This window comes from Talpa occidentalis, unplaced genomic scaffold (assembly GCF_014898055.3).
Source record: "Talpa occidentalis isolate TD23 unplaced genomic scaffold, MPIMG_talOcc4v2.1 talOcc4.11, whole genome shotgun sequence".
Taxonomy (NCBI): domain Eukaryota; kingdom Metazoa; phylum Chordata; class Mammalia; order Eulipotyphla; family Talpidae; genus Talpa; species Talpa occidentalis.
Window position 1 is genome coordinate 51,996,656 of NW_023601104.1, and position 24,433 is coordinate 52,021,088.

General features: G+C 40.2%; 2 long non-coding RNA genes across 2 annotated transcripts in view; both read left to right on the forward strand.

The window, feature by feature from the left end:
• The window catches only part of LOC129144945 (uncharacterized), a 77,319-nt gene extending 62,264 nt beyond the window's left edge, over positions 1-15,055 (forward strand). Inside the window, exon 5 of the long non-coding RNA XR_008549796.1 lies at positions 15,032-15,055. This is a non-coding gene — a long non-coding RNA (uncharacterized LOC129144945). The remainder of the gene's footprint in view (positions 1-15,031) is intronic.
• On the forward strand, positions 15,050-21,542 carry LOC129144946 (uncharacterized). Its single transcript, XR_008549797.1, has 3 exons — positions 15,050-15,589; positions 20,071-20,143; positions 21,479-21,542. It is a non-coding gene; the product is annotated as an uncharacterized LOC129144946 (long non-coding RNA).
• Positions 21,543-24,433: the final 2,891 nt, after the last annotated feature.

The window sequence follows — 24,433 nt, forward strand, 5'->3', positions numbered from 1 at the left end:
AGAAAATTTGAATCAAAAGCTTGTGAGATACTGCTTCACATCCGCAAGGATGGCCATAGAAAATAAACAGAAATAGCACGAGTTGCTGAGGATTGAGAGAAATAAGAGCCCTCATTGATTGCTGGTAGGAATGTAAAATGGTCACTGACTATGGAAAACAGTTTAGCAGTTTCCTCAAAAAGTTAAACATTGAATTACCAAGTCATCCAACAATTCCACTTCTAATATATACCCCAAAAAACTTAAAACTGCTATTTAAACAAATGCTTTCACACAAATGTTCATAGTACTATTCACAATAACCAAAAGGTGGAAATAGTCCAATGTCCATCAACCGATGAATGGACAAACAAACACTCTTACAACTGGATGTTATTCAGAAGCACGAAGATTAAAAGCACTGATACATACACAACGCAGGTGAACATGGAAAGCATTATGCTGTGTGAAATAATCCAGACACAAAAGGTCACATATTATATGATTCCATATATAGGAAATATCCAGAGTAGATACATCTATAAAGACAGAAAGCAGACTAGTGGTTGTTGGGGGATGGAGAAGAGCTGCTAGCGAGTGACTGCTGAATGAGTAGAGGGTTTATTTTTAGGGTAATGAAAATTTCTTGTAACTAGATAGAGGTGCTTGTAACTAGATAGATTGCATAATCTTGTGAATACACTAAAGGCCCCTCATTTGTACACTTTCATAGTTAATTTTGTGTTATGGGAATTTTCTTTCAATTAAACATATTAAATGTTTATATAATTAATTTGGGTATATATTCATTTAAATGTCTTTAATTTATATTATGTATATAAAAGACCATGGTCATTTTCTCCCAAGCTTTCTGTATCTTTGTTGCCAGTAACTCCCACTTGCTGATAGAATTAGTTCACTGTATCAGGGGCCTTGTCATCCTTCTGTCCTGTCATATAGAGATTCTTAACCTTTAGTCCACTTTCTGGACGTCCTCGAGGGATCCTTTAAAATTTAGAGTGAGATGTTGTGTCCATGTGCAGTAGGAGAAGATAGTGCAATGCAGTTGCCACGGAAGTCTCAGCCTCTCCTATGGGAGTTTCTGAAGCTGGAGTGGTCTTCAGGTATACCACAGGGTGCGGACACAGGGTATATAAAAGAAGTTGGGTTCAGGCTGCTCGGGGCAGAGGACGTAATTTTCTGCCAAAAGCCATCCTAGGGAAACATACAATGTGAGCTGGGCAATGAGTTCTGTGGTCATGGAGTGGCATCCGGGCAGTGCACAAGAGCAATTGGTAGAGTTTTGATAGGACCCTGGTACCAGTAGGTGCAGTAGATTCCAGATGCTCCCTGCTTCTCCTGCATGGGGCTTCTTGTCCCAGGGATGTCTCCTCCTGCTGAAGTTACCTGACAACCTTTCTTTCAGTTCCCACTTTCCAAGTGGGCTTCTCATGGCGTGTCCTCCCACTGCAGGTAGCCCTCTTGAATGGTGCGCCTCTTAGGATGACCTAGCCCAACCATTCCAAAGACTTTTCTATCATATACTCAAAGTGTTCTTAAAAAAAAAAAAAAGTGACCCTCCTCTAAATGTTGCCAGAAAGAAAGAACTACTCTAAATCAAATTCGTCATTCTTGACAGATGTGCTCTGTCTTTCATGTGGCTTCTATCCAACAATTTCCAACCTCTGGTCAAATCATTTCACTATCTGAGAATATGATTTGCAACTAATTCATCTTGAAGTGTTTGACCAGAACCTACAGTGCTTAAAATTAGAAATGCTATGTGTATTGTATTGAGATTTTTTTTCAGTGCCCAGGGTGGGTGATTGCTAACATCTGCTTTGAAAATTTTCCAAGCTAAAATCATTATGGCCTTATGCTACAGTATAGAACTGTGGATCTCAATGCCTGCTCCTCGGTGTGTCAGAACAGGCCTCAGGACTGTTTGTTAGGGGTTATTTCGACCCACTCATAGTTTAATCTTTCATCCCACTGCCATGTAGAGTAGGTTTTGGTTAGACGCCGTAATTTTCAAAGAATCTTAACTCTACCCTGGCCCTACCTTGTCTTTTCCTTTAATTAACAATTTAAAATATTCACCCTTCACAGTCTTTCCAGAAATGACAGTTTTAAACTCTCTAACATGTATCAGAAGTTTTGAAGAAGTATTTATATGGGCTAACTTGAAAGGCCAAGGAAACATTCCTCTAGATATTTTAAAGTTTTACCTTTTACCAGACCGTGGGAGTCTCAAGATGTTAGTAGATGTGTGAATCTGTATTTAGGCCTACACCAAAGGATTTTATAAGAGACTCCCTTTTGAATTTATGGGGACTGTGGTTGAGAAACTATCCACTTTATGACTCTGTTTCCTCTGTATGAGGTCTCTTGGGTGTAAGGAAAAGGTCTACTCAAAACCTAGCTTGTTTGGTAGGTAGTGGAAAGCATTATCTTTTTTGTTGTTAATAAGCTTTTTAATTAATTTAATAAATAATATATAAGTTTAATAAATAATGTGATTTTTAATAAATTTAATAAATGAAATAATGCACCATTTTTAAAATATTTTATTTTATATTATTCTTACATCATTTTTCATCTTCGTACAATGTATGCATTTTCATTTTGGTTATATTCCCCATACAATTGCACCCCCCCTTATTTTGACTCTAGTTCTTCCTCTTCTCACCCCTCCCTAATCCCCCCCCCCAGTAGTGTGTCTCTAGTTTATAGTTGCTTGTTGATTTTGATTATTACTTTGCATTGATTAGTCTTTTTCCTGGTCTCTTATTTAGGTTTTCTAGATTCCTGCTATGAGTGAGACCATCCGGTATTTTTCTTTTTCTTTCTGACTTATTTCGCTGAGCATGATCCCTTCTAGCTCCATCCATGTTGCTGCAAACTGCATGTGTTTATCTTGTTTGATTGCTGAGAAATATTCCATGGTGTATATGTACCACATCTTCTTGATCCAGTCATCTGTTTTTGGGCATTTGGGTTGTTTCCATAGCTTAGCTATTGTAAATAGTGCTGCTATAAACATAGGCAAATAATGCACCTTTTTTTCTTTTTTAAGGGCTAAGTGAAATTTTTATTTATCTATCTATCTATCTATTTATTTATTTATTTTGTGGGACCCTCGCCGGTGGCCAGGGATCGAACTGGCGCTGCAGAGGCTGAGGGCAGCCTCACAACCCAGCGCTCAACCCTTGTGCCACCAGGGGAGGCCCAATAATGCACCATTATTACAGCAAGCCTTTTATAAACCTAAAGTCTTAAAATCTCCTTCTCCAGTGTATCTGTAACAACAAAATCTATTAAATTTTTATATATCAAAACATTTATTTACAATTATTAATAGAAAATCATTTGGGGCCTCCCTGGTAGTGCAGGCAGTTGAGCACAATGCTGTGAAGCTGCCTGCAGCCTCTGCAGTGTCGGTTCGATCCCCACCGACTTCGTAGCAACCCACATGGCAAGGAAACCTCTCCTGTCTTGCCCGCTGCTCCCTCAGCAGTGTATTTCGTCGGTCTGCCTGTTCCGTTCCCTACTCTGTCTCTGGCGAATCCTCTCACCCTCTCGCACCTCTGGCCTGTACCCCAGTTCTTGTATAAATAAAAAATAAATCTAAAAAAAAGATTTATTATAAAAAAAGAAAACCATGTGGTGACTTAATGTCAGCTTTCATAGTGGCATCCATAGATAACACAAAAGAAAAGTGATTTGCTTTATTTCATGCACACACTGATCCATCAAACACAGCTTTTACTGTATAGCAAGGTCTTGGATGGTTAATACAATTGCAAAACAACTGAAAGTACTTCAAATATTTATATATGCTCTCTCTATATAATGGACGAACAAAACACACCCACAAAAGATATCCACTAACAAGAAAAGGAGGTTCCAAGTAATTGCCAATATTTTTCAACTTTTCTTACTCCAGAGAAGCATCCTCAGAAATACTTTGTCACTTCTGTTGCTCCTGTCCATTCAGAGAAAGCACAGCAACTGCACCACTCCTTTTTCAGTTACTACAACACCCTAAGAGTTTGTGTATTTTACAATTATCCACTTATCTTCATTTGAAAAATTACCAACAGAAAATTAAGAATGATTCCAACTTATACAATTGCTTATATAATATAATCTCCATGGAAACATAACAACAAGGTATACAAAAATTGTTTAAATAAGTAAATGTGACCAGAAGAAAAGGCACAGAAGCCGAGTGAATCAGTGTTAACCCAGGACTTACCTTTTAGCAATTTAGTTTTCTTACTATTAAGCTTTTTAAAATGGAACATAGTGAAAGACTATTAGGGCACTGGTGGTGGGCAGGGTGTGAAAATATATATTTGTAAAGGTTTCAGCCTATTTCCCCTGGAACAGTTACAACTATGTAAACCTACTTTACCTCAATAAATATAATTTGGTAAAAAAAAAAGTTTCCTGTTTCACGTACTTAAGAGGATTGGCAATAAAGTGGGGAGCATGAGACAAGAGACTGGTTATGAATAACTTCACTGTTAGGATTTTAAGTACACAGCATACTAACTTGGAGCTTGAATTTGTCTAATTAAAAGAAAACTTCTATTTGTATCTGACAATATGATAAATAGGTTACCATAGGTTACCTCCTCCAAACCATCCAAGCTCTTACTAAAGCTATAAACTCATTAGTTCACTTTTTGGAAAGTAGTAATCTTGAAACTCAGCATATCTCCTTTATATTGAATTATCACAAATTTCAAAGCCAAATTCGTGACTCATCCCTAGCAACTACCAAGACCTTAGATTATGCATTTTTTTCATGACTTAGCTTGTTTGTAGTTAGTGGAAAGTGTGACTCTTGATGTTCAGTGTATCTTCCTTCTTACATGAAATTATCATAAAATGTGAAAGCCTAATTTGACTCACCCATAGCAACTCTCAAAATCTTAGGATAAGCATTTCTTGGTATTAACTTCACTATCTGCCTATTTCCTTGTCATAGATTCCTTTAATTATTTCTATCCTTAATTTTGTACATGTTTATAAGTTGCCTTATATCCTTCATAGAAAAAAGCTTGGTTTATAAGTAAAATGGAGTAGTCATCCCAACTCCAGTCCCACTGCTTTGCCTAGACACATTTCTGTTTTTATTATTTTTATTATTATATTTTTAAACAATGTTTGCTTCCTCCCACCTTCTCAGATTGAGTCCCCATAGGATTTCCTTCCCCAAGGCACCCATGCACCATCACCACAGTCCCCTGTGCTCCTACCTCCTCCCTCCTCCCTCACATCCTCCTCCCCTGCAGGATGTCTCTGATTTATAATTGTCTGTTTTTTGCTTTGTTGTGTTTTATCCTGTTATTATTTTTTTACACTGATATATTATTTGGTTTCCCTATATTCCTGTTATAAGTGAAACCATCCGATATTTTTCTTTTTCCTTCTGACTTATTTCACTGAATAGAATTCCTTCTAGCTCCATCCACATTGCTGCGAATGGCATGAGTTTGTCTTTTTCATTGCTGAATAACATTCCATTGTGTATATACACCACAGCTTCTTTATCCAGCCATCTGTTTTTGGGCATTTGGGTTGTTTCCAGGTTTCACCTATTATAAATAGTGCTGCAATAAACATAGGGGTACAGGTGTTCTTTTGAATCAATGTATTTGTGTGCTTTGGGTAGATCCCTGGTAGTGGAATTGCCGGGTCATATGGTAGCTCCATTTTCAGTAGACTGAGGAGCCTCCAGACAGCTTTCCATGGTGGTTAGACCAGTTTGTACTCCCACCAGCAATGTAGGAGAGTTCCTTTTTCACCACATCCTGGCCAACATTTGTAGTTGCTTGTTTTTTTGATATGTGCCATTCTTACTCGTGTAAGGTGGTATCTCAGGGTGGTTTTGATTTGCATTTCCCTGATTATACGGGATGTTGAACATTTTTAAATATGCCTGTGGCCATTTGCATTTTCTCTTTGGAGAAATGTCTTTTTAGTTCTTCTGCCCATTTCTTGACTGGATTGTTTATTTTGCTTTTGTTGAGCTGTGTGAGTTCTTTGTATATCTGCCTAGACACATTTCATTTGACTTCTGAGAGCACACTCTATAAGAATAATTAGATCATTAATGATGATGATGACAGCAGTAATACTGTTGGTTGAGATCTTCTGTGTGCTAGATTCTTGACATGCATACATGTTTCACTTAATCTTCAAGGCTACCTCTCAAGGCAGATGTTATTTCCTATTTTTTAAAAAGATTTATTTATGCATACAAGAATGGAGGTACAGGTCAGAGATGTGGAGGGTCAGAGGATTCACCAGAGACAGAGCGGGGACCAGAACAGGCAGAAAAACCAAAGACACTGTGGAGGGGAGCAGCGGGCAAGGCAGGAGAGGTCTGCCGCGCCATGTGGATATTACCCTGACCAGGGCTCGAACTCGTGCTATAGAGGCTGCATTAGCTTTATAGGGTGGTGTTTAATCCCCTGTGCCACCAGGGAGGCCTATTTCCCTGTTTTACAGAAAAGGGAAACTAAGGCTCTGGAGGTTTTAAAGTATTTGCTTAAAGGTAATAAGTGACAGAACCAAGACTGGAATTCTCCAGTTCTTTTCTCTGTGCCAGACTGCCCACTCTGTGGAATGACGCTCCCTCACTCTTTGTAAGAGTCATCATTCTATAGATTTGCACTCACACAATGACACCTACCAGTAAAAACCCAATGGTTCATTTTACAATAGGGATGGGACATGAGATGGTGTATCTCAGCCACTTAGCAGGTTTTGTTCAACCTTGCTGAGTTCCCTGCTCCCTTCAAAGTAGGTGAATACTGGCACCTACACCAGAGTTAGAGAGGGGAGTGGAAGAAGGAAGCTAACAAGATCTGAAAAAGAAATGTTTGACTCAATCCCAATGCTGGAGAAAGGAAAGGAACTGGGGGTTCTGTTTTCATGGACTTGAAAGACTAATTTTTAGGCTCAATTTTTTCCTTGAGTAACAGGCAGAGAAAGAAACATGTTGTCTTTTATTATTTTTCAATGTTAGGTTTATTGAGAAACAGTTGATGTACATTAAAATTCAGGCTTGTAAGTATATAGTTGAGTAAGTTTTGACAACTCTGTGGTATGTAACCATCATCTTGACCAAGATGCATCACCCCCAAAAGTTTTTCTTCTGCTCCTTTGTAGTCAATGCCTTCCTCCCAACTTCCTGACCCCTGGCAACTATGTAGTAGTGCATTTTCTAGATCATATAAATGGAGTTGTATAGTAGGTAGTCTTTTCTCTCTGTCTTCTTGTACTTAGCATAATGCATTTGGACTTTATGTTGTTGCATGTAACAATAGTTCATTCCTTGTTGCTGAGTGGTGTTCCATTGTGGATAGAATTCACTTATGTTGAGTTTCCAAAACTCATTTACCTACTCACCAGTTGGTGAACTTTTGGCTTGTGAGTAAAGATATTATGAACATCTTCATGCACATGTTTGTGGGGGAATACCCAAAAGTGGGATTGTTAGATTGTGTGGTAATTGGATGCTTGACCATGTAAGAAACTACCAAAATAGTTTTCCAAGTGCTATATACCATTTTGCATTCGTAACAGGAATAGATGAATGCACCACATTCTGCTGTACACTTGCTATTATCTTTTAAATTTTAGTCATTCTAGTGAGTGTGTGTGTTTTGTGATTAAAGTTGCATTTCCGTAAACACTAATGATGTTGAGCACTTTGTCATGTATGTAATTGCCATTCATATTTCTTCTTTTGGTGGAGTGTGTATCTTTACATCTGTGCATTTTTTATGGGATAGTTTATATTGTTAACATTTTTAATTTATTTTAATTTATTTTTATTTTTAAATTTTTTAAATTTTTTACATCATTGTTCATTTTTAAAACAATATTTGCTTCCCCCAACCCTCTCAGGTGTAGTCCTTATAGAATTTCCTTCACCAAGGCACCCGTGCACCATCACCTCAGTCCCCTGTGCTCCTCCCTCCCTCCCTCTGATCCCTCTCCCTCCTCCTCCCCTGCAGGATGTCTCTGGTTTATAATGGTCTGTTTTGCTTTGTTGTCTTCTGTACTGTGATTATGTTTTTACACTGAAGTCTTACTTGGTTCCCCTATATTCCTGCTATAAGTGAAAGGATGGTTTGTCTTTTTAATAATGATTTTTAAAGTCTCTATATATTTGAGTTACAAATATTTCATCAAATATATGTTTTGGGAATACTTTCTCCTTTTTGTGGCTTTCTTTTTCTTTGCCTTAATTGTGTCTTTTAAAGAAGAATTTTTATTGCATTGTTTTTATTGAGGTAACAATGGTATATAATACTGTATATGATTTGGGAGTACAGTTCACAACTCTTCAGATGTATGTTATAACACCATACACCTAAACACCCATAATTCTCTAGCATAATCCATCAGGCCCCCTCCACTAATTATTCCCCTCCTCCCACTCCCAGTCCCCACCCCCCCACTAGTAGTTTCATTTTTACTGGTAGTTTCATTTTTAGATTTCTAGGGTTTGTTTCAGTTTTTATTATCTGTTTCTTTGTTTAGTTTCTCTGTATTCCACACATGTAAATGAAGTCATCTTGTACGTGTCTTTCTCCTTCTCAACATAACCTCCTTTAGTTGCATTCATGTTGTCACAAATGGCAAGCTTTCATCTTTTCTTAGAGCTGAGTGGTATTCCACTGTGTATATAGACCACATCTTTATAATCACTCATCTGTCATTGGGCCCTAGGTTGTTTCCATAGCTTGGCTATTGTAAATAGTGCTTCAGTGAACATGAGTACATACATCCCTTCAAATTAGTGTTTTTGCATGCTCAGGGAAGATCTAGGAGTAGAATTGCTGGATTGTATGATGGATTTTTTTTAATCTTTTGAGAAACCTCCATACCATTTTCCACAGGGGCTGGACCAGTCTACAGTCCCAGCAACAGTGTAAGAGGCTCCCCTTTTCTCCACACCCTCTCCAACACTTGTTGTTTCTGGTCATATGCATCCTCATGAATATCAGGTGGTATCTCATCATGATTTTGACTTGTATTTCCCACATGATAAGCGATGGTGAACACTTTTTCATTTGCCATCTAGAAAACTCTCGATTTAGCTCTTCCATCATTTAATTGGGCTGTTTGTTTTGTTGTTGTTGAGTTATATGAGTTCTTTGTAGATCTTGCATATTAACCCCATTGTCATACATATATACAATTATTTTCTCCCACTTAGTTGGATTTTTAATTTTTATGATAGTCTCTTTCACTGTGCAGAAACTTTTCAGTTTAATGTAATCCTTTGCATTTCCATACACATTTTCTAACCTTAACTTCTAAAAAAGAACAACCTCCTGTGTTCTCTTTATGAGAATTTGTTGAATTTGTTGGTCACTTTGGAGAGAAACTTACCTTAACAATATTGAGAATTCTAATCCATAAACACAGTGTATAAGTCTATTTGATTCTGTGATTTTTCTCAACAAAGTACAGGGTACAGGTGTACTTTATGCAGATTATTGTGTGGTCACATCTACTCTTATTACCCTCTAGAGACTTCTCCCATGAATCTAAAATCCCCCAACGAGTCCAAACCCTGCAGGCCTGGAACAAACCTACATGTGTATATGGGTTAGACACACAAGCCAGTTTTAGAGAATTGACATATTTTTGCTATTGTTTCATAACTTGCCAGAGGCTATCCAAGTGACAGAAAGCCATGGAAGAGGAAAGATATTCTACATGTCTGTGATCTTATCCTTCTACCCTCCAGCCCTTTCCTTCATGGTGGAGAGGGGATTCATGAAGGAAAGCCACATGCATATGACTTCTCCTTTGGAGATTTGCTAGGGAGCATGTGGAAGTCCAGCTGAGATTCCTGTAGGAAGAAAATGTATTACACAAGGCGGTTTTTACCCTTGCTTCATGAAGACAGGAAAGCAGAAATGAAAATCTTGGGGACCGTACCTTTAAGGCTCTTTCCAGGGGATGTCTAAATCCTCTTCACGCATGGGGACCAGCATAGGCCTTGGAGCTCAGTCATAGAAGGAACATTTGCTGGCAAATCAAATTTGGTGTACAGCCCTGAAGTGACTGTTGTCTGAGACCAAAGGAGCTGCGTCTTGCCAGAGGAAGAGAATCTGAGTCCACTCAATTTCATCAATAGTAGTGGGTCTGTTTCGTCTCTCTGGCATGGGGGAGTATGACTCTTCTCTGTACATATAAGTCTTGACTCCAATCCTGATAGATTCCCTCCCTGATCCTGAGGAAAAGCAACCTTGTTCTTCAAATATGGCTAGGCAATGATAGCTGTTATCATCCAAGATTCTTTTAGGAAACAGAGGCTATGCTCAAATTAGGCTATTCTGAGCATTTAATAAGTGAACTATTTGCAGAGATGTGGGTAGGATCCATAAATACCACTCTAGGACTAGTAATTGTGGGGCTCCATTGCTGCCTCAAGTCTGAAAGGAGGAGGGGAAGACATTGTTTCTGGAATCTGAATGGGGCAAGCTGTAGAAAGAGGGTCTCCTGAGCTGCAGCCACATGGGATGGGAGCCAGGGAATGATACCCCTCTACCTCACTGTCTAACTCGTGTTCCATGTTGGCCTATCCCACGGGGAAACCAGAAGACCAGGGATCCTGTTGATGAGGTGGCCTTCTGGGTTCCAGAGGAGGGTAAAAGAGGGTGGGATGTAGATCTGGAGGAACAAAGGGAAGACATCCAGTCAGGTGCTGTGTACCCTCACTCCAGGCCCATCTTCCTAGGGCAAAAGCATCTCTCCTTGTCCATATTAGCATCTGTTCCTTGGGAGGAAAAGCTCAGGGTTCCACCATCTCTGAGGTGGAACCAAGGAGTCCGTCATGGGACCTGGCTCTTGCCACTGCAGCTGGGTCACCAGGTGGGCCAGACTGGAAGGAGCCAGAACCCATGCTCTTTCTGCCAGTGATAAAAAAAAAGGGCCCTGGAAAAGGCTAACTGGCAGAGTGGAGTTTGACCTTGCTCATTCCTGTTAACATCCTCTGGCAGCCAGGGGCACTGAAAGGAGGCAGAAGTAAGGAAAATTCCAAGAAGCTTTTACTAAAAATAAAGTAAATAGCCATTTCTTACAAGATGCCCAGCCACTAATTAGCTGCAGTACTTCTGTATGAGGAGAGGCCCTTGGCTACAGAATATGAATTTAAAAACTAAGCTGCATCCAAAGTGGCAATTAAGGGCTTTACCCAATCATAATAAACCTTGGTCTTCCTTTCCTAAGCAAGCTCTGCATCTAGCTGCCAGAGCAAACCCATCAGCTCATTCCTGGTTTCCTTCTTAAAACAGAGCTGAGCTGTGATACTTTGCAGAGCAAATGCTCTTGGTTTGCTCTCCAAGCTCCCTGTGTCCAAAGAGCAGCTTTCAGGGCCCCTTAATAGTGTTGACATGGGCACGGCAGACCCCAAGTATCCTTCACCCTTGGGCTTCAGCCCAAGCCACCAGGACACCTTCCACGAAGACTGTGTTCCTGGTGGTTAAGGACACGGTCTTTGCAATCACAATCATTGTGTTTGTAAGAACAGAACAAGAATCTACACTTTTCCTTCGTGACGCTGATCCAAGTTCAAAACTTGACATGTACCAGGAACAAATGTTTTTATCTCATGAATTCTCTGCCTCTTTCCTCCCACTAAAGAAAATCCTGGCGTTGTCCTCTTGACTTCTGCTCCTTTCTCTGTTGTCTGGAGAGCAGAGCAGGGAGCTACGTGTGAAGCGAAGACAGGCATCACACAGTGCAATGCTTGAGGGGTGGGAAGGGGTGCAGCGGGTGAAGGGGCCATGTTGAAGCAGCAGAGTTGGGGCCTCTAAAGCAAAAGTAGGTGAAGCTCTGACCTCAGCTCAGTCCAGTCAACTCTTGTCAGGCCAGAATGTTGCCTCTTTGTAGCCAGATCTAACTTTTTTTGTTTTAAGTCAAACCCCAAATCTGAATTTGTTACGCAAAACTCCTTTGATTGTGAGGAAGCCAAACTAAGCAAGCTGTAGCCGGTGTGTGACTCCAGTATGTGACTCTTGGGTGAGACGATGTCCATCAGGAAAGAACAGAAGATGGTGAAGGGGGGATGTGTAAAAAGCCAGGTTTTAAAGAGTCCTAAGCTGGGAGTTGGGAGGAAATTAGCAGTAGCTGAATAGTAAGGTTGATTTTGAGTGTTTGGAATAGAGAGAGGTGATTTTAAAGATGTTTTGGTGTGCATTAAGAGTGGATTCCCTGGGCCTCCCTAGTGGCGCAGTGGGTTGAGCGCAGCACTGTGAAGCTGTCCGCAGCCTCTGCAGTGTAGGTTGGATTCCTGGCCGGCCAGGGAGACACCCACATGGCGAGGCAGACCTCTCCTGACTTGCTCGCTGCTCCCCTCAGCAGTGCTTTTGGTCCATCTGCCTGTTCTGCTCCCCACTCTGTCTCTGGTGAATCCTCTCACCCTCCCGTGCCTTTGGCCTATACCCCAGCTCTTATATAAATAAAATAAATCTTAAAAAAAAAAAGAATGTATTCCCCATGTGGAAGTTACCTCAAGACACTGAATAAGGATTGTAATTCTGTTGAGTATTCTCTGCTTGGCTGAGTTGTTTGACTGTGCCCGGCTTCTCTGGATGGCTCACATTCATTTATCGAGGTCTGTATTCACTATTATACTGTGAGCCACCTGAGGACAGAATAAGGGCCCATTTTGCTTCTCACTGTTGGTTGAGTGAAAGCCTCCCCTTTCATCCTGGTTCTTTTCTCAACAGGTGCAAATTTAGTTTAAATTCACTTTCACTTTCCCCTGGACCATCAACATAATCAACCATGATACAATAAGCAGAATGGGGGGAAGCTGGGATATCCGAGGGTTAGCAAAGACAGAGCGGACTGTTCTTGAAGTACAACCTGGCTCCAGCTTGGCTGGTGTTCCAGTAAAGGAAATAGTTGGAAGGAAACATAGTTTGCCCCACTCCTTGAACGAGGGTTCTGTCATCTATCCCAGTGGTTGGGCTGACTTTAATCTCCTTCCTTCACCCTTAGGAAGGATATGAGTTATCTATGCTGTGTTAAAAAACTATGCCAAAACTTAGTGATTAAAGCAACACACAGTTATTTTAGTTTCTGGTTGTCAGGAATCTGGGCATGGCCTAGCTGGGTGCCCCCAATTTAAGATCTCTCATAAGACTGCAGTCATCTCAGTGCCAAGTTGGGAAGGGTCCATGTTCAAGTTGACTTTCCTGGCTGTTGGCAGACTTCACGTCCTCCCTCGTGGCTGGCTGGAAAGGTCACTTCTTTGCCACAGAACAGCTCATAACACAGCAGCTGCTTCCTTCAGAGCAAACCTGTGGGAGCGCAGGTCTTTTCATAACTTAATGTAAGTACTGATATCAGATCAATTTTTCTCTGCTCTATTGATTAGCAGTAAGTCACTAGGACCATCCCACAGTCAAGGGGAAGGAAATCTACAGGGCCTGAATGCCAGGAGGCAGAAATCCTGGTTAGTTTAAGTCCAGTTTTCTTACTCCCTGCCCACAGGGGCTCCAGAGGATGTGATCTCTTGTGGTCATATCACTGTGGAGATGACCCCGGCTCATCTCCCTAAACAAGCTGGGGAATACACGTAACTGTTCCTTATCAACCATCTCCCTGCAAAAACCAAGCGCTGACGTAGTTGTACATGTGCATGCTCCATATACAAATCCTGAGGAAAGTTGAGTCATACTGGAGTTCGTTGAGGAGAATGAGTTTGAAACATAAATTCAGCAGATTTTCTCCACATTCTCCTGTGATCTCCAGATTCAAGTTCTGGTTCTGCCTTTTACTAGCTGTGTGACCTTGGATAAAAAACATCCCTAAAGCTCCCTTTCCTTATCAGTAAACTGGGGATAATAACAGAATTCATACCACTGAATTTGGGGTGGGATTAAATAAAAGTGATTCTATCTATAAAGATCTAGCATCGTGCCCAGCACATTAAAAGTACTAAAGAAATCTTGGTGCCTATCATTATCGTTATTATTCCATTACTATTCTCTAATGTATTTTCTTTCAAGCCTTCTGCTCTTAAAGCTTGCCTTGCCTCCCCTTAGGATTCATAAAAACTGGTCAATGTTAAAAACTCATGGGCTTATTTTATGGAACCAATGTGTGTAAATTATAATCATACTCTTTGGAGATTTGATGCTGGTAATTGGCTTTTATCAAAATAAGGCAACTCAAAATAAGAACAGGTTATTGAAGAAGTTTGCATGGCAAAATGATATAGTTTGCATGGCAAAATGGGAGAGTGAAGTTGGTCTTTTTTATTTCACCTCTTTAATCTTTGCCCACATTTTAAGTCCACACAGAGAAGATCAGACACCTTTTCTCTGGGGTTGGAAGCCCCATGTGTTTCAGAAGGAAGAAGGTCCATAGATACTCACCAACATTACATCCTGGAGTTAAGCAGAGTCCAGTGTCTTTTACTGCTCACCTGAAGAGTGTTAGTTACATTCCAAAAGTTTAGAAATACGTGGATGGAATATGATCTATGAAATAGTTGTTGACTTTCCATATGCTTTGAGACAGGGCTAAAGAGGACAAAGTCACTTTTTTCTTTCTCAACTATTTTTCCCCCCAAGAAGCCACAGAATTTTGACCCACTTCACATCCGCCTCCTGCCTCTGGTTTTGAAATCTGCAGCCTGATGGCTTGTTTGCTTGTTAGCATGAAAGGCTTGCTCTGGGTCTGTGCTTGCTTGTTAGTAAGGAACAAACAAGTATAGCAGTCCAAAGGTAATCACAGAAAGAAATCACTTCCAGATGCCAAACCCCACTCCTGATGGTGAAACCAGACTTTACAATTGCAGTGGACCAGGTATTCAATGGCTCTCACCCAATCCTATTAGGGTTCTGAACATGCACATATGTTCGCCTCTTCCTTTTCCTCCTCTCCCCTCTCTGCCTCCCTTCCCCTTCTCTGTCGCTCCTTGCTTTACTGAACTTGGATCAATTTTAATCTGAAGAGCAAAACCCAAGCTGAATATAACCTAGTCTCAATTCTCCCACAGGTATCAGAGCCGCCGTAATCCTGGGATCTTTTAGAAGATGATTGCTCCCCTCTTAGAGATCCAGGCACCAGAGAGGAGGAGCTCTTCCTTCCAGCTCCATCTTCCTGGGTTCTCAGAAGGCCTGTCCCAGGCAAAGTGCAAACGTGAAGAATACTGTTCCTCGGACAGTTGGTAATGTTGCAGCTGGAGCGATTATCCTACCTGCAGGATGAGGGGCACTGTCCGTACTCGGCTCAGAATTGGCACAGAAATTAACTGGCTGTCAGAGCTGGAACTCACACTGGTGGAATGTGCAGGGCTCAGGCGTGACAAGGGATACTGTGTTTTCAATCCCTGCCAGCTGAGATGTGTCAGCTTCCCGCAGAGTTTGATAAAAGAAAGAAGAAAATAAGATAAAGAGAGGGAGAAAATGAGGCCAAAGGCAGAAACCGACTCAGCACTAAAAGAACATTTTAAGAGGCATTTAATTAGAGTGCTAAAGTCTGAAAAAGAATAGAAACAAGAAGACTTTCAAAAGAGGAATTCATCATAGACATATTGATTTTCTCTCCTCAAAAAGTGAGTACCATGAAATCCAATTTCATGTCCCATTTCAGCCTAACCCCTGAAAGTACTTAAGTGGCAGAATCTTTCCTTCATTGGCTAATTAGTCTCTTTCACCAAGCCTCCAGTGGTAGAGTTGGCCATTTGTGAAAGCAAGAATCAGTATGATTTGATTTGATCATCTGCATGTAGGTAAAACACAAATGAAGCATTTGTATACAGTCCATAGGTTTTTAAAAATCTCTTATTTGACTTATGTGCAGCTAGTAGTTATTAAGTTATTACTTCCCTTGTGAATAATTCATTAAAATTGAAATGTAACACAAATGTATTTCTTCCCAGGCAGAATAGCATATAGCTCTCACTCAACCATTTATTCCCAGAGGTTTATATCCATGGGGTCCAAGAACTCCATAAAGCTAGGATAATAGCACATTGAAAATATCTGGCCACAACCCATAAAAGAACGTGTGTAATAAAACTGCTCCCACCCCCCAACCCTCTCTCCAATGCAAAACTTCCAAAGTAATTTTTCAAAGGTGGACACCCCAATTCCTATATTCTCACATTACCAAGACCTGAGTTCAAGATTAAATTGAGAAAATACATGTATCTAACCCCTTTAAAAACAATTTCTTAAAAATGAACCCAGAAAAAGGTTATTTTTAAATGGCTGGAGAACAGTTTGTTATATTGTAAGAAAAAGTAAAAGGGGGTGTCTTTGTGGGAGAGTATATATTCAAAATAATGAAAGTATTCTCCAAACAACCAGAATCCCACCATTCTGTTAACATATAAACAACAGCTGCTTCTCCAACCAATTGCTAATACTGCTTTTTTTTTCTGTTTGGTTTTGGAAATATAGATTATTTTATACCATCCACTCAAGCAGCTACTCATCTGAGATCCATAATAATTTATGCCAAATAGCAAAAATCTCTAGTTTATTCATTTCTGGAGTCCTATTAGAAATAAGGCATCCAAAACACTGACTAGTTAGATGTCCAGCCAGTCAGCAGCATCTGTGGGTCCTCATCTAGTTAAGAGGATAGAAGTAGGTACACGAGGGAGAAAGCCCTGCTTCTGCACCAGGGGTATAGGACAACCCTAGGCAGTGTGCTGGAAACAGGAAGAAGATATGATATATGAAAAGATGGATGAAACACACATGGCTCCTGGAGCACAGAGCACAGTGAACAGTCACCGAAGGGGGAAAGGAAGGAGTTGAAGGACTTGTGTTTGACAGTGGAACAAGTGAGAGAACAACCAAACTGATTTCAAGTCAGAAAATCTGGGGTGGAGTTAGGCTTTTCCTCTTAGTAGTCATGAGTTTGGGCTTTGTTTTGTCATCTATAAAGTTAAGATAATCACCCCTACCATGGCTGGTTGCTGAAAGACCAAGTGAACTAAGAGGTTTTACAAATTGTAAAATACCATACACAGATCCCTTATCAGAGTGAGTGAAGTTGTATAAAGAGTTAGACAAACGATGAAATGAAAACCCCCTGGAACCTGGTCTCATTTTTATTTATGCTCTCCACGTGCTTGAGGAATGCTTTCCATGTCATTTCTTTATCAGTTAAATGAAATGGATACTGCATTTATTTTACATGGCTGTTGCATGATCAAATGACAGGCTATGCACAGAAGCTTTGTAGAGGGTGAGAGGATATTTAAACTGAAGGCTTTATCACTCTCTGGTGAAACATAGTATATGCTCATTCATTCACTTATCCATTCATTCAACAAACATTCTTTTAGCAGGGAACTAAGGCTCTGCTGTCCCCTAGGAATATTGTGGCAAATTAGACTAGACTCTGTCCTCATGGAACTTATAGTTGTTTGTTAACAAATTACTTGCACAGTGAAATAGATAAGTCCACTTTTCACTATTATTGTTTTAATTGCATCATTTTTTGTTGAGGTAACTTTTTTTTTTACAACACTGTATATGTTTTAGGGGTATAGCTTCATATCTTTACAAATGTATGTTATCACACCACACCCATCACCAGAGCACCCACAATCCTCTACCATAGTCCATTGAGTATCTTCCGCCCCACTTTACTCCTTCCCCTCCTCCTACACTTCCCCTCTAGTAGCCTCAGCTCTAGTCAAATTTGTAGGGTTTGTTTTAGTTTAGTTTTGTCTGTTTTGTTTCTTTATATTCCACATAGGAATAAAGTTATCCAGTATTTGTCTTTCTTCTTCTGACTTATTTTACTTAGCATCATCTCCTTTAGTTCCATCTGTGTTGTTGCAAGATTCCACCCTTTTTTATAACTGACTAATATTCCATTGTGTGTGTGTGTGTGTGTGTGTTTCACATCTTTATCCACTTATCTGTCGTTGGGCACTTAGGTTGTCTCCAAACTTGATAAACCCACTTTTTGAAGCCAAATATATTTACAGAATTCCACCATGTTTACCCTAGACAGAGAAACACAAAGCCAAGAAAGTTTAGTAGAACAATAACTATGTAAGAAATTATGAGATGAGGATTCATCTCAATTTCAGATCTTCATAAGCACATCATTCAAAATCTTTGTGCCACCTTTTTCCACTAGTAAGTCTAGGCTAGTACAGGTTCTATGTGCTTCAAGGGCTTTCTCTCATGATAAATGGGTAGATGCCCTTATCTAAATCCAATAAATTAGAAACCTACTGCAATATAGACTACTGGACAATTGATCTAATTTCTTCCACAAGTCAATGTGCAAAGAAGAAAGAGCATGGTGAAAGATACTTAAGAGCTAGACCTCCATATAATGTGTAGACTTTGGATTAAAAAACCACCGGTCACAGATATGTTTGAAATAATCATGGAAACTTGAATATGGCCTGTTTGGATGATACCAAAGAAATATCAGTAATTTTGTAATAGGTATGATAGTAGCAAGATGAGTTTATCAGAAATTTCCCATACATTTTGGCATATATAAGTCTGAAATGACTTAACATCTGGAACTGCTATAAAATTAAATACTAAGTTAACAAAAGGATAAATTATATAGTGAAGGAAAAAAGTGAAGTCTTCAACAAGTGTGTGCATATATGGACACATCTTACAGACATATCTTAAAACCGACATTACTCACCAGCATTTTTCTCTCCTCTGATACACAAAATAGGTTACACGGCTCTTTGAAGTGGAAATATTTCCCCTAATTGCTCGAGCTTATAAGGGTGGGGAAAGAACTTAGGAAAGAAAGTTTCCGAAGTTATTTCTGTGTGACAAGATTTTCTTGAATCCATGGGTGGTAGACTTCAGCTGGGTGATTAAGGAAATTTGGGTGCTTCTGGCACTGCACCTGGCTTTGGGACAGTTGCAGAGTTCAGGAGGGAGGATAACTGGACACCGAGGACCAAAAGTCATCAAATCCTTCTACACCAATGACTCGATACCATTACTCAGTAGAACTAAATTGGTAAGGCATTTTTTTTCTAAGCACGTGTCTCTGCATATCTGAAGTAATATGTCATTAGCAGTGTTTTAAACCCTCACTACAAGTGGTCCTCAGACCAACAGTAGAGGTAGCACCTGAGCACTTGTGAAAAAATGGTCTGACCCCACCCCAGAGTTACTGAATCAGGATCTACATTGTCTTATGTGGCCCTGAAATTTTGAGACTCCAAGGTCTAGGTAATCATCTAAAAGAACAACAGCAAAGAACCATATCCTTTCTTTCTTTAAATGTCTGAAGTCACTGACTCCTAAAGAATATAAAGGTATATGATAACAGCACCAACAATCTCTCAAACCCTTATCTCTTTGTAAACTTAGAATTTCTCTAGGAAATTCTTAAAATAGTCTGATCTTGATTTATTCAGCTCTTCCAATGACTTTTATACCCTCCAGTGGTCAAAGTTATGATTATTAGAGAATTTTTTCCTGCGCTATTGCAGTCTGAGGGTCTGCAAAGGTGAAGGGTCCATTGTCTTGTACTCAGCAATGACCCACCCCCCAAAATGGTCACCACTTTCTCCTTCACCACCAACCCCTGAAACTTTGCTCCTCCAAACAGTACAGCCCTCCCCTTGACCTTTTGCCAAAGAGTAGCTGCAGCAGCCCCCAGAGGTGACGTGCTAGAGTGATGGTCCTGTCTGTGCCAAACCAGATGATCATGTTTCACTTATTCTTCTTAAGCTCCATTGTGCAAATTCTACATGTTATTCTTTGTCTGGTGACATTTATTAAATTAATCCTCTGGCTATCAGCTTTCTGTTCCATTTAAGGCTGCTTGCAGGACTTTTCCAGTTCTGTCTCTCCATATTAAAATGGGTGAAGCATACTATAAGTAGAATTAATGCCAAGAGTTCAAAATTGAATAACAATGCAAACCTGATCATTTGTGTTATAGGAAAAAGCACACTCCCTTTTAAAATTCCACCAGTCTTTTGTTTTGCTGGGGTCCTGGATATCTGGAGGCTTGGAGGGTGAATATAATAGGAACATCCTAGGCGCCATAACAGCCTCATAAATATCTCCTCGGCAGGGCTGTGGATCTCCTTCTGGATTTGAAGAGCTTTCTTTGAAGTCACGGGGCAGAAGTTGTGCACGTGGAAGAGGTATGTAACTTATTATTATCATTATTCACTATTGCTTTAGAAGCTTTTAAGTAATACTAGATTTATCACATTTTTCTTACAGCAAATTTTAGTTTCATCTAGTGTTTCTTCTGAAGCCTGAACCAATAAACTAGTTTGTCTTTGTAGTTGATCTGCCACAGTAGTTCCCATATTTTTCTGCCAAGAAGTCCTTTTGGAATCTGATTAAATGGGTAACATGACATTTATAGTTTCAGAGATTAGAACACCTGGAAAGAGGCCCAGAACGTATCCAGTCTCCCGGGGACCCTCTACTATAAAGCAGATTGGCCCTGGTCAGATGGATCTGAGAGTCTGCCCGTTGCTACTGTCCCCTCCTGAGGTCTCTTTTTTTGGAGCAACCTCTCAGGTTGAATTACCGAGCATTGGACATATAAGTGCTCAGTAAATATTTTGTATTCCTTTGATTTTGCTGACGGGCTCATGTAAAATTAGTTTGCATGTAAATGTTTTGCCTTGTAGGGGAGGAAGAGAGTTACAGACCCATGGAACACCTCCATTCCTGTGAGAGGTTTATACCCTTGCTCTCTGTCTGATTTGTATATGACAAAGATGTCATTTCTTTCTTCAAAACACACACACACACACACACCTTATTTTTGTTGTCATTATAAAAGTAAAATGTGCTCATTATAAAAACACACTGTAAATAAAAATAGGTATTTCCCTACTATCAGGTACCAATGTTAAGTGATAGCCCCACTGTCATTCCAACATTTCTCTGTATGTATGTGAGTGCATGTGTTTGTATGGTGCGTGTATACATAATGTCTTATACTTTCCAGTTATCAACATAACTTGCAGGTCCTCCCTGGTGGTGCAAGGGGTTAAGTCTCAGCACTTTGAAGCTATCAGCAGCCACTGCAGCATTAGTTCAATCTCTGGCCAGGGAGCTACGCACATGGTGCAGCAGCAGACCTCCCCTGTCTCGCCCACTGCTCCCCTCAGCAGTGTATTTCAGTGAATCCTTCTGTTCTGCTCCCCACTCTGTCTGGTGAATCCTCTCACCCCCCTCCCACCCGCCTCCGCCACCCCCCACACCTCTGACCTGCAACGCAGCTCTTGTATGCATAAATAAATAAATCTTAAAAAAAAATAGGAAAGAAAAAAGGGGGAATTATAGTAGAGGTAACAGAAGCCCCCAACCCCAGAGGTAAAGATTGGCATTTGCTCAGAATGTACAACTTAGTCTGCAATGTGAAAGATCTATGTTTGCGACAGCTGGGATGGGTGGGTCTTGCTTTCTCCCCCTCTGGAAATAGAATGATTAGCGTGGCAATTTTTGTCTCCCAAAAGCCTAGGACATCTGTCTGGGAGGACTACTGGTGAACATATGAGGGCAAAGAGAAGGAACACCATATTTGAGAGAAATCTGGACTCCTGCAGCAGCTCGAGAAAAAAGACAGTGCTACCCTAAAGACCTTCGCTCCAGAGAGAAGTTCTCCTGATTTGGGCAGTTGTCAAAGTAATCTGCCCCCCTGTGGATTGGCATTGGCAATGGGAGCTCCAAAAGGCCATGCCACAGTGTCTCCCAAAGTTCTAAGGGAAACTATTTTGAAGCTGGTTTTCTATATCCAGCCAATTTCAAGTATGAAGGCTAAAGAAAGGTACTTACATGCACATTAAGACTTCAGTAAATTTAGTAACTACACACCCACAAGAAAAAATTACTTCTGAAGTAACCCAGCGCAATCTAAAAATAAGCTAAGAAAGAAGAAAACATGAGATACAGTTACCTAATAAGACCCAAGAAGATTTGTAGAAGTGAAAAAGAAAATGAAAGACAATCCTTTAGACACAGGTATGTGGCAGATACTTGAGTGTTCCAGATAGAGGGCTATATTTTCTTCTCTAGAGAGATATGTTTTCATATGATTTTATAAATATTTCATTTGGTTTTTGATTATTGAAATCAATCTATAGACAAAGGAAAAAGAGGCAAAGTGTGGTTTAAGAAACTTGCCATAAATAATACTATAATAAAAAATATATATAGGAGTTAATGAGTTAATCAGAGCTGAGAAACCATTGCAGTTCCAAATTCCTCATGTTTTGTCCCTAGAGGCTAATGTATAGTAACCCAATTCAACAAAGATAAATAGGAGCATAATTTGATTATATATTTTTAATTGATTATATATTTTTTAACTGTTACAACGAAGCATAATAGAAACTGTTTGCAGGGGTTGGGGACAGTGAGGATCAGGAAAGGGAGAATTCAGTTTTTCATTTGACATATCCTTATACAGTATGATTTTTTAAACCTTGTGCATGCATTACTTGATGATCTTTCCAGGTATAATCCAAATGTTACCAGCCTGTGGATATAATTGAGATCACATTTTCATTTTTGCCCAAATTGTTAGGGGTCTGTCTTCATTTGGAGACCTTAGCTCCCTCTTAGTATTTCCCTATTTTTGGGAACTCCTGAAAGGATGCCTCTCCATGACCAGAGTGATCTCTTTCAGCCCCAGCCACCATGATCCATTGGGTCTTCCTCTCCTTGGTTCATGGCACTTAGTGTTTTGTTTTTTAATATTTATTTATTTATTTATGCATACAAGAGCTGGGGTACAGGCCAGAGGTGTGGGGGGTGAGAGGATTCACCAGAGACAGAGCGGGGAGCAGAACAGGCAGATCTACTGAAATACACTGCTGAGGGGAGCAGCGGGCAAGACTGGAGAGGTCTGCTGAGCCATATGGATCAGCTCCCTGGCTGGGGATCAAACTTGTGCAGCAGTGGCTGTGAATAGCTTGATAGTGCTGAGACTTAACCCCTTGTGCCACAAGGGAGGCCCCAGCACTTGGTGTTTTTAATAACAACCATTTCTTGATTTTTGTAAAATCTTGTCTCCCACTCCAAACCTTCAAATCCAAAGTCAAAACTTCCAATTTAGAGAAGCTCTAAGAGGTACAGGAACAGGCTAACTATCATGAGGAAACAGGCAGACACCAGCGGCAAGTGCCTGGAGCAGAAAGGACTTTCCTCTTCAGTCCCACCTTACTATGGCTGTGGAGATTCACTCAATGCAAACTCAAGGGCCACACCCAGATGCCAGAGGTGTCCTGGGTCAGAGCTAACAAAGAACATTTTTAGGTCATTGGGAAATTTGATTTTGGTCTAATTATTTTTATGAATGGAAGCTGAAAACATCCTGGCATGGAAAGGTCCAGATCGCTGACTAAAACAACAAGTACGATGTGATGTCTTAGCAAACACATGCATCTAAAAGAATATTGACAGTGGTTGTCTCTTGGTAAGAATGTGTTTTAATTTTATAATCTTTTAAATGTCTGTTTATCTTTTCTAATTTGATATCACAGGTACTGCTTTTGTAATAATAAAAGGTTATAAACATTTTCCCGGAGACTTTACGATCCTTTGCCTGTAGCGGACCCTTCCTCCTCCATCAGCGTGTAACAACTAACAACAGAATGGGGTCTCCTTTCTATCAGTGTCTTCCCTCATCTCCATCAATATTTTATTCTTGGAAACACAAAGGTGGTATGGATGCATAAGCTGGGTAATTAAGGCTGGTGGATTGCACAAGTGGGAATCTTCTGAAATCCACCCCAGTCTAGGTAGACTGAGACTTCATGTGCATACCTGGTGTTTTTAATTCCTCAGTTCACCGTGGGAGATGCACGGCTTTGTGAAGGTCAAGACATAGCACATCGTTCCTCAGGTCATAGCAATGCACCGAAGGTAAGATGGATTTTAACATCTCTTGTGCTATTGCTGACAAATAGCTGATGGAAACCTTAAGGCTTCCTCTGTCAGAGAAAATAACGCTAGTTGTGAATGGCATATGAGACATAGCAAGAGGCCCCTCTCGCCGCACAATGTGAGCTGCACATGTGCACCCACACTTGACTCTGACCCCTAAGCATTTCCAACACCAGGAATGTTAAAGGTACACTTTCTTGAAACAGCTCTTTCCCAGGTACTCACAGAAGACACAAAGAACAAGGGCGAATTTATAAGGCTGTGAAACCCATGAGAGTTCCACATGGGGGGAAAAAGGGAAAAAAATCACAAAATTAATCAGTAACCCTTCATGTTATCTGTGCAAATGTTTGGCCTTCTGGGAATTTGTGTAATTAAAGTCACATAGCTGGAAAAGCAACACATAATAAGTCCTGGGATATATGTGCAGGATGATGGGGGCGGGGAGGCTGGAAGTTACCGGGAGGATAATGAAAAAATTTTTAAGAAAATCCAGGTTTAAGTGAAATAAGAGAAAAGCACTT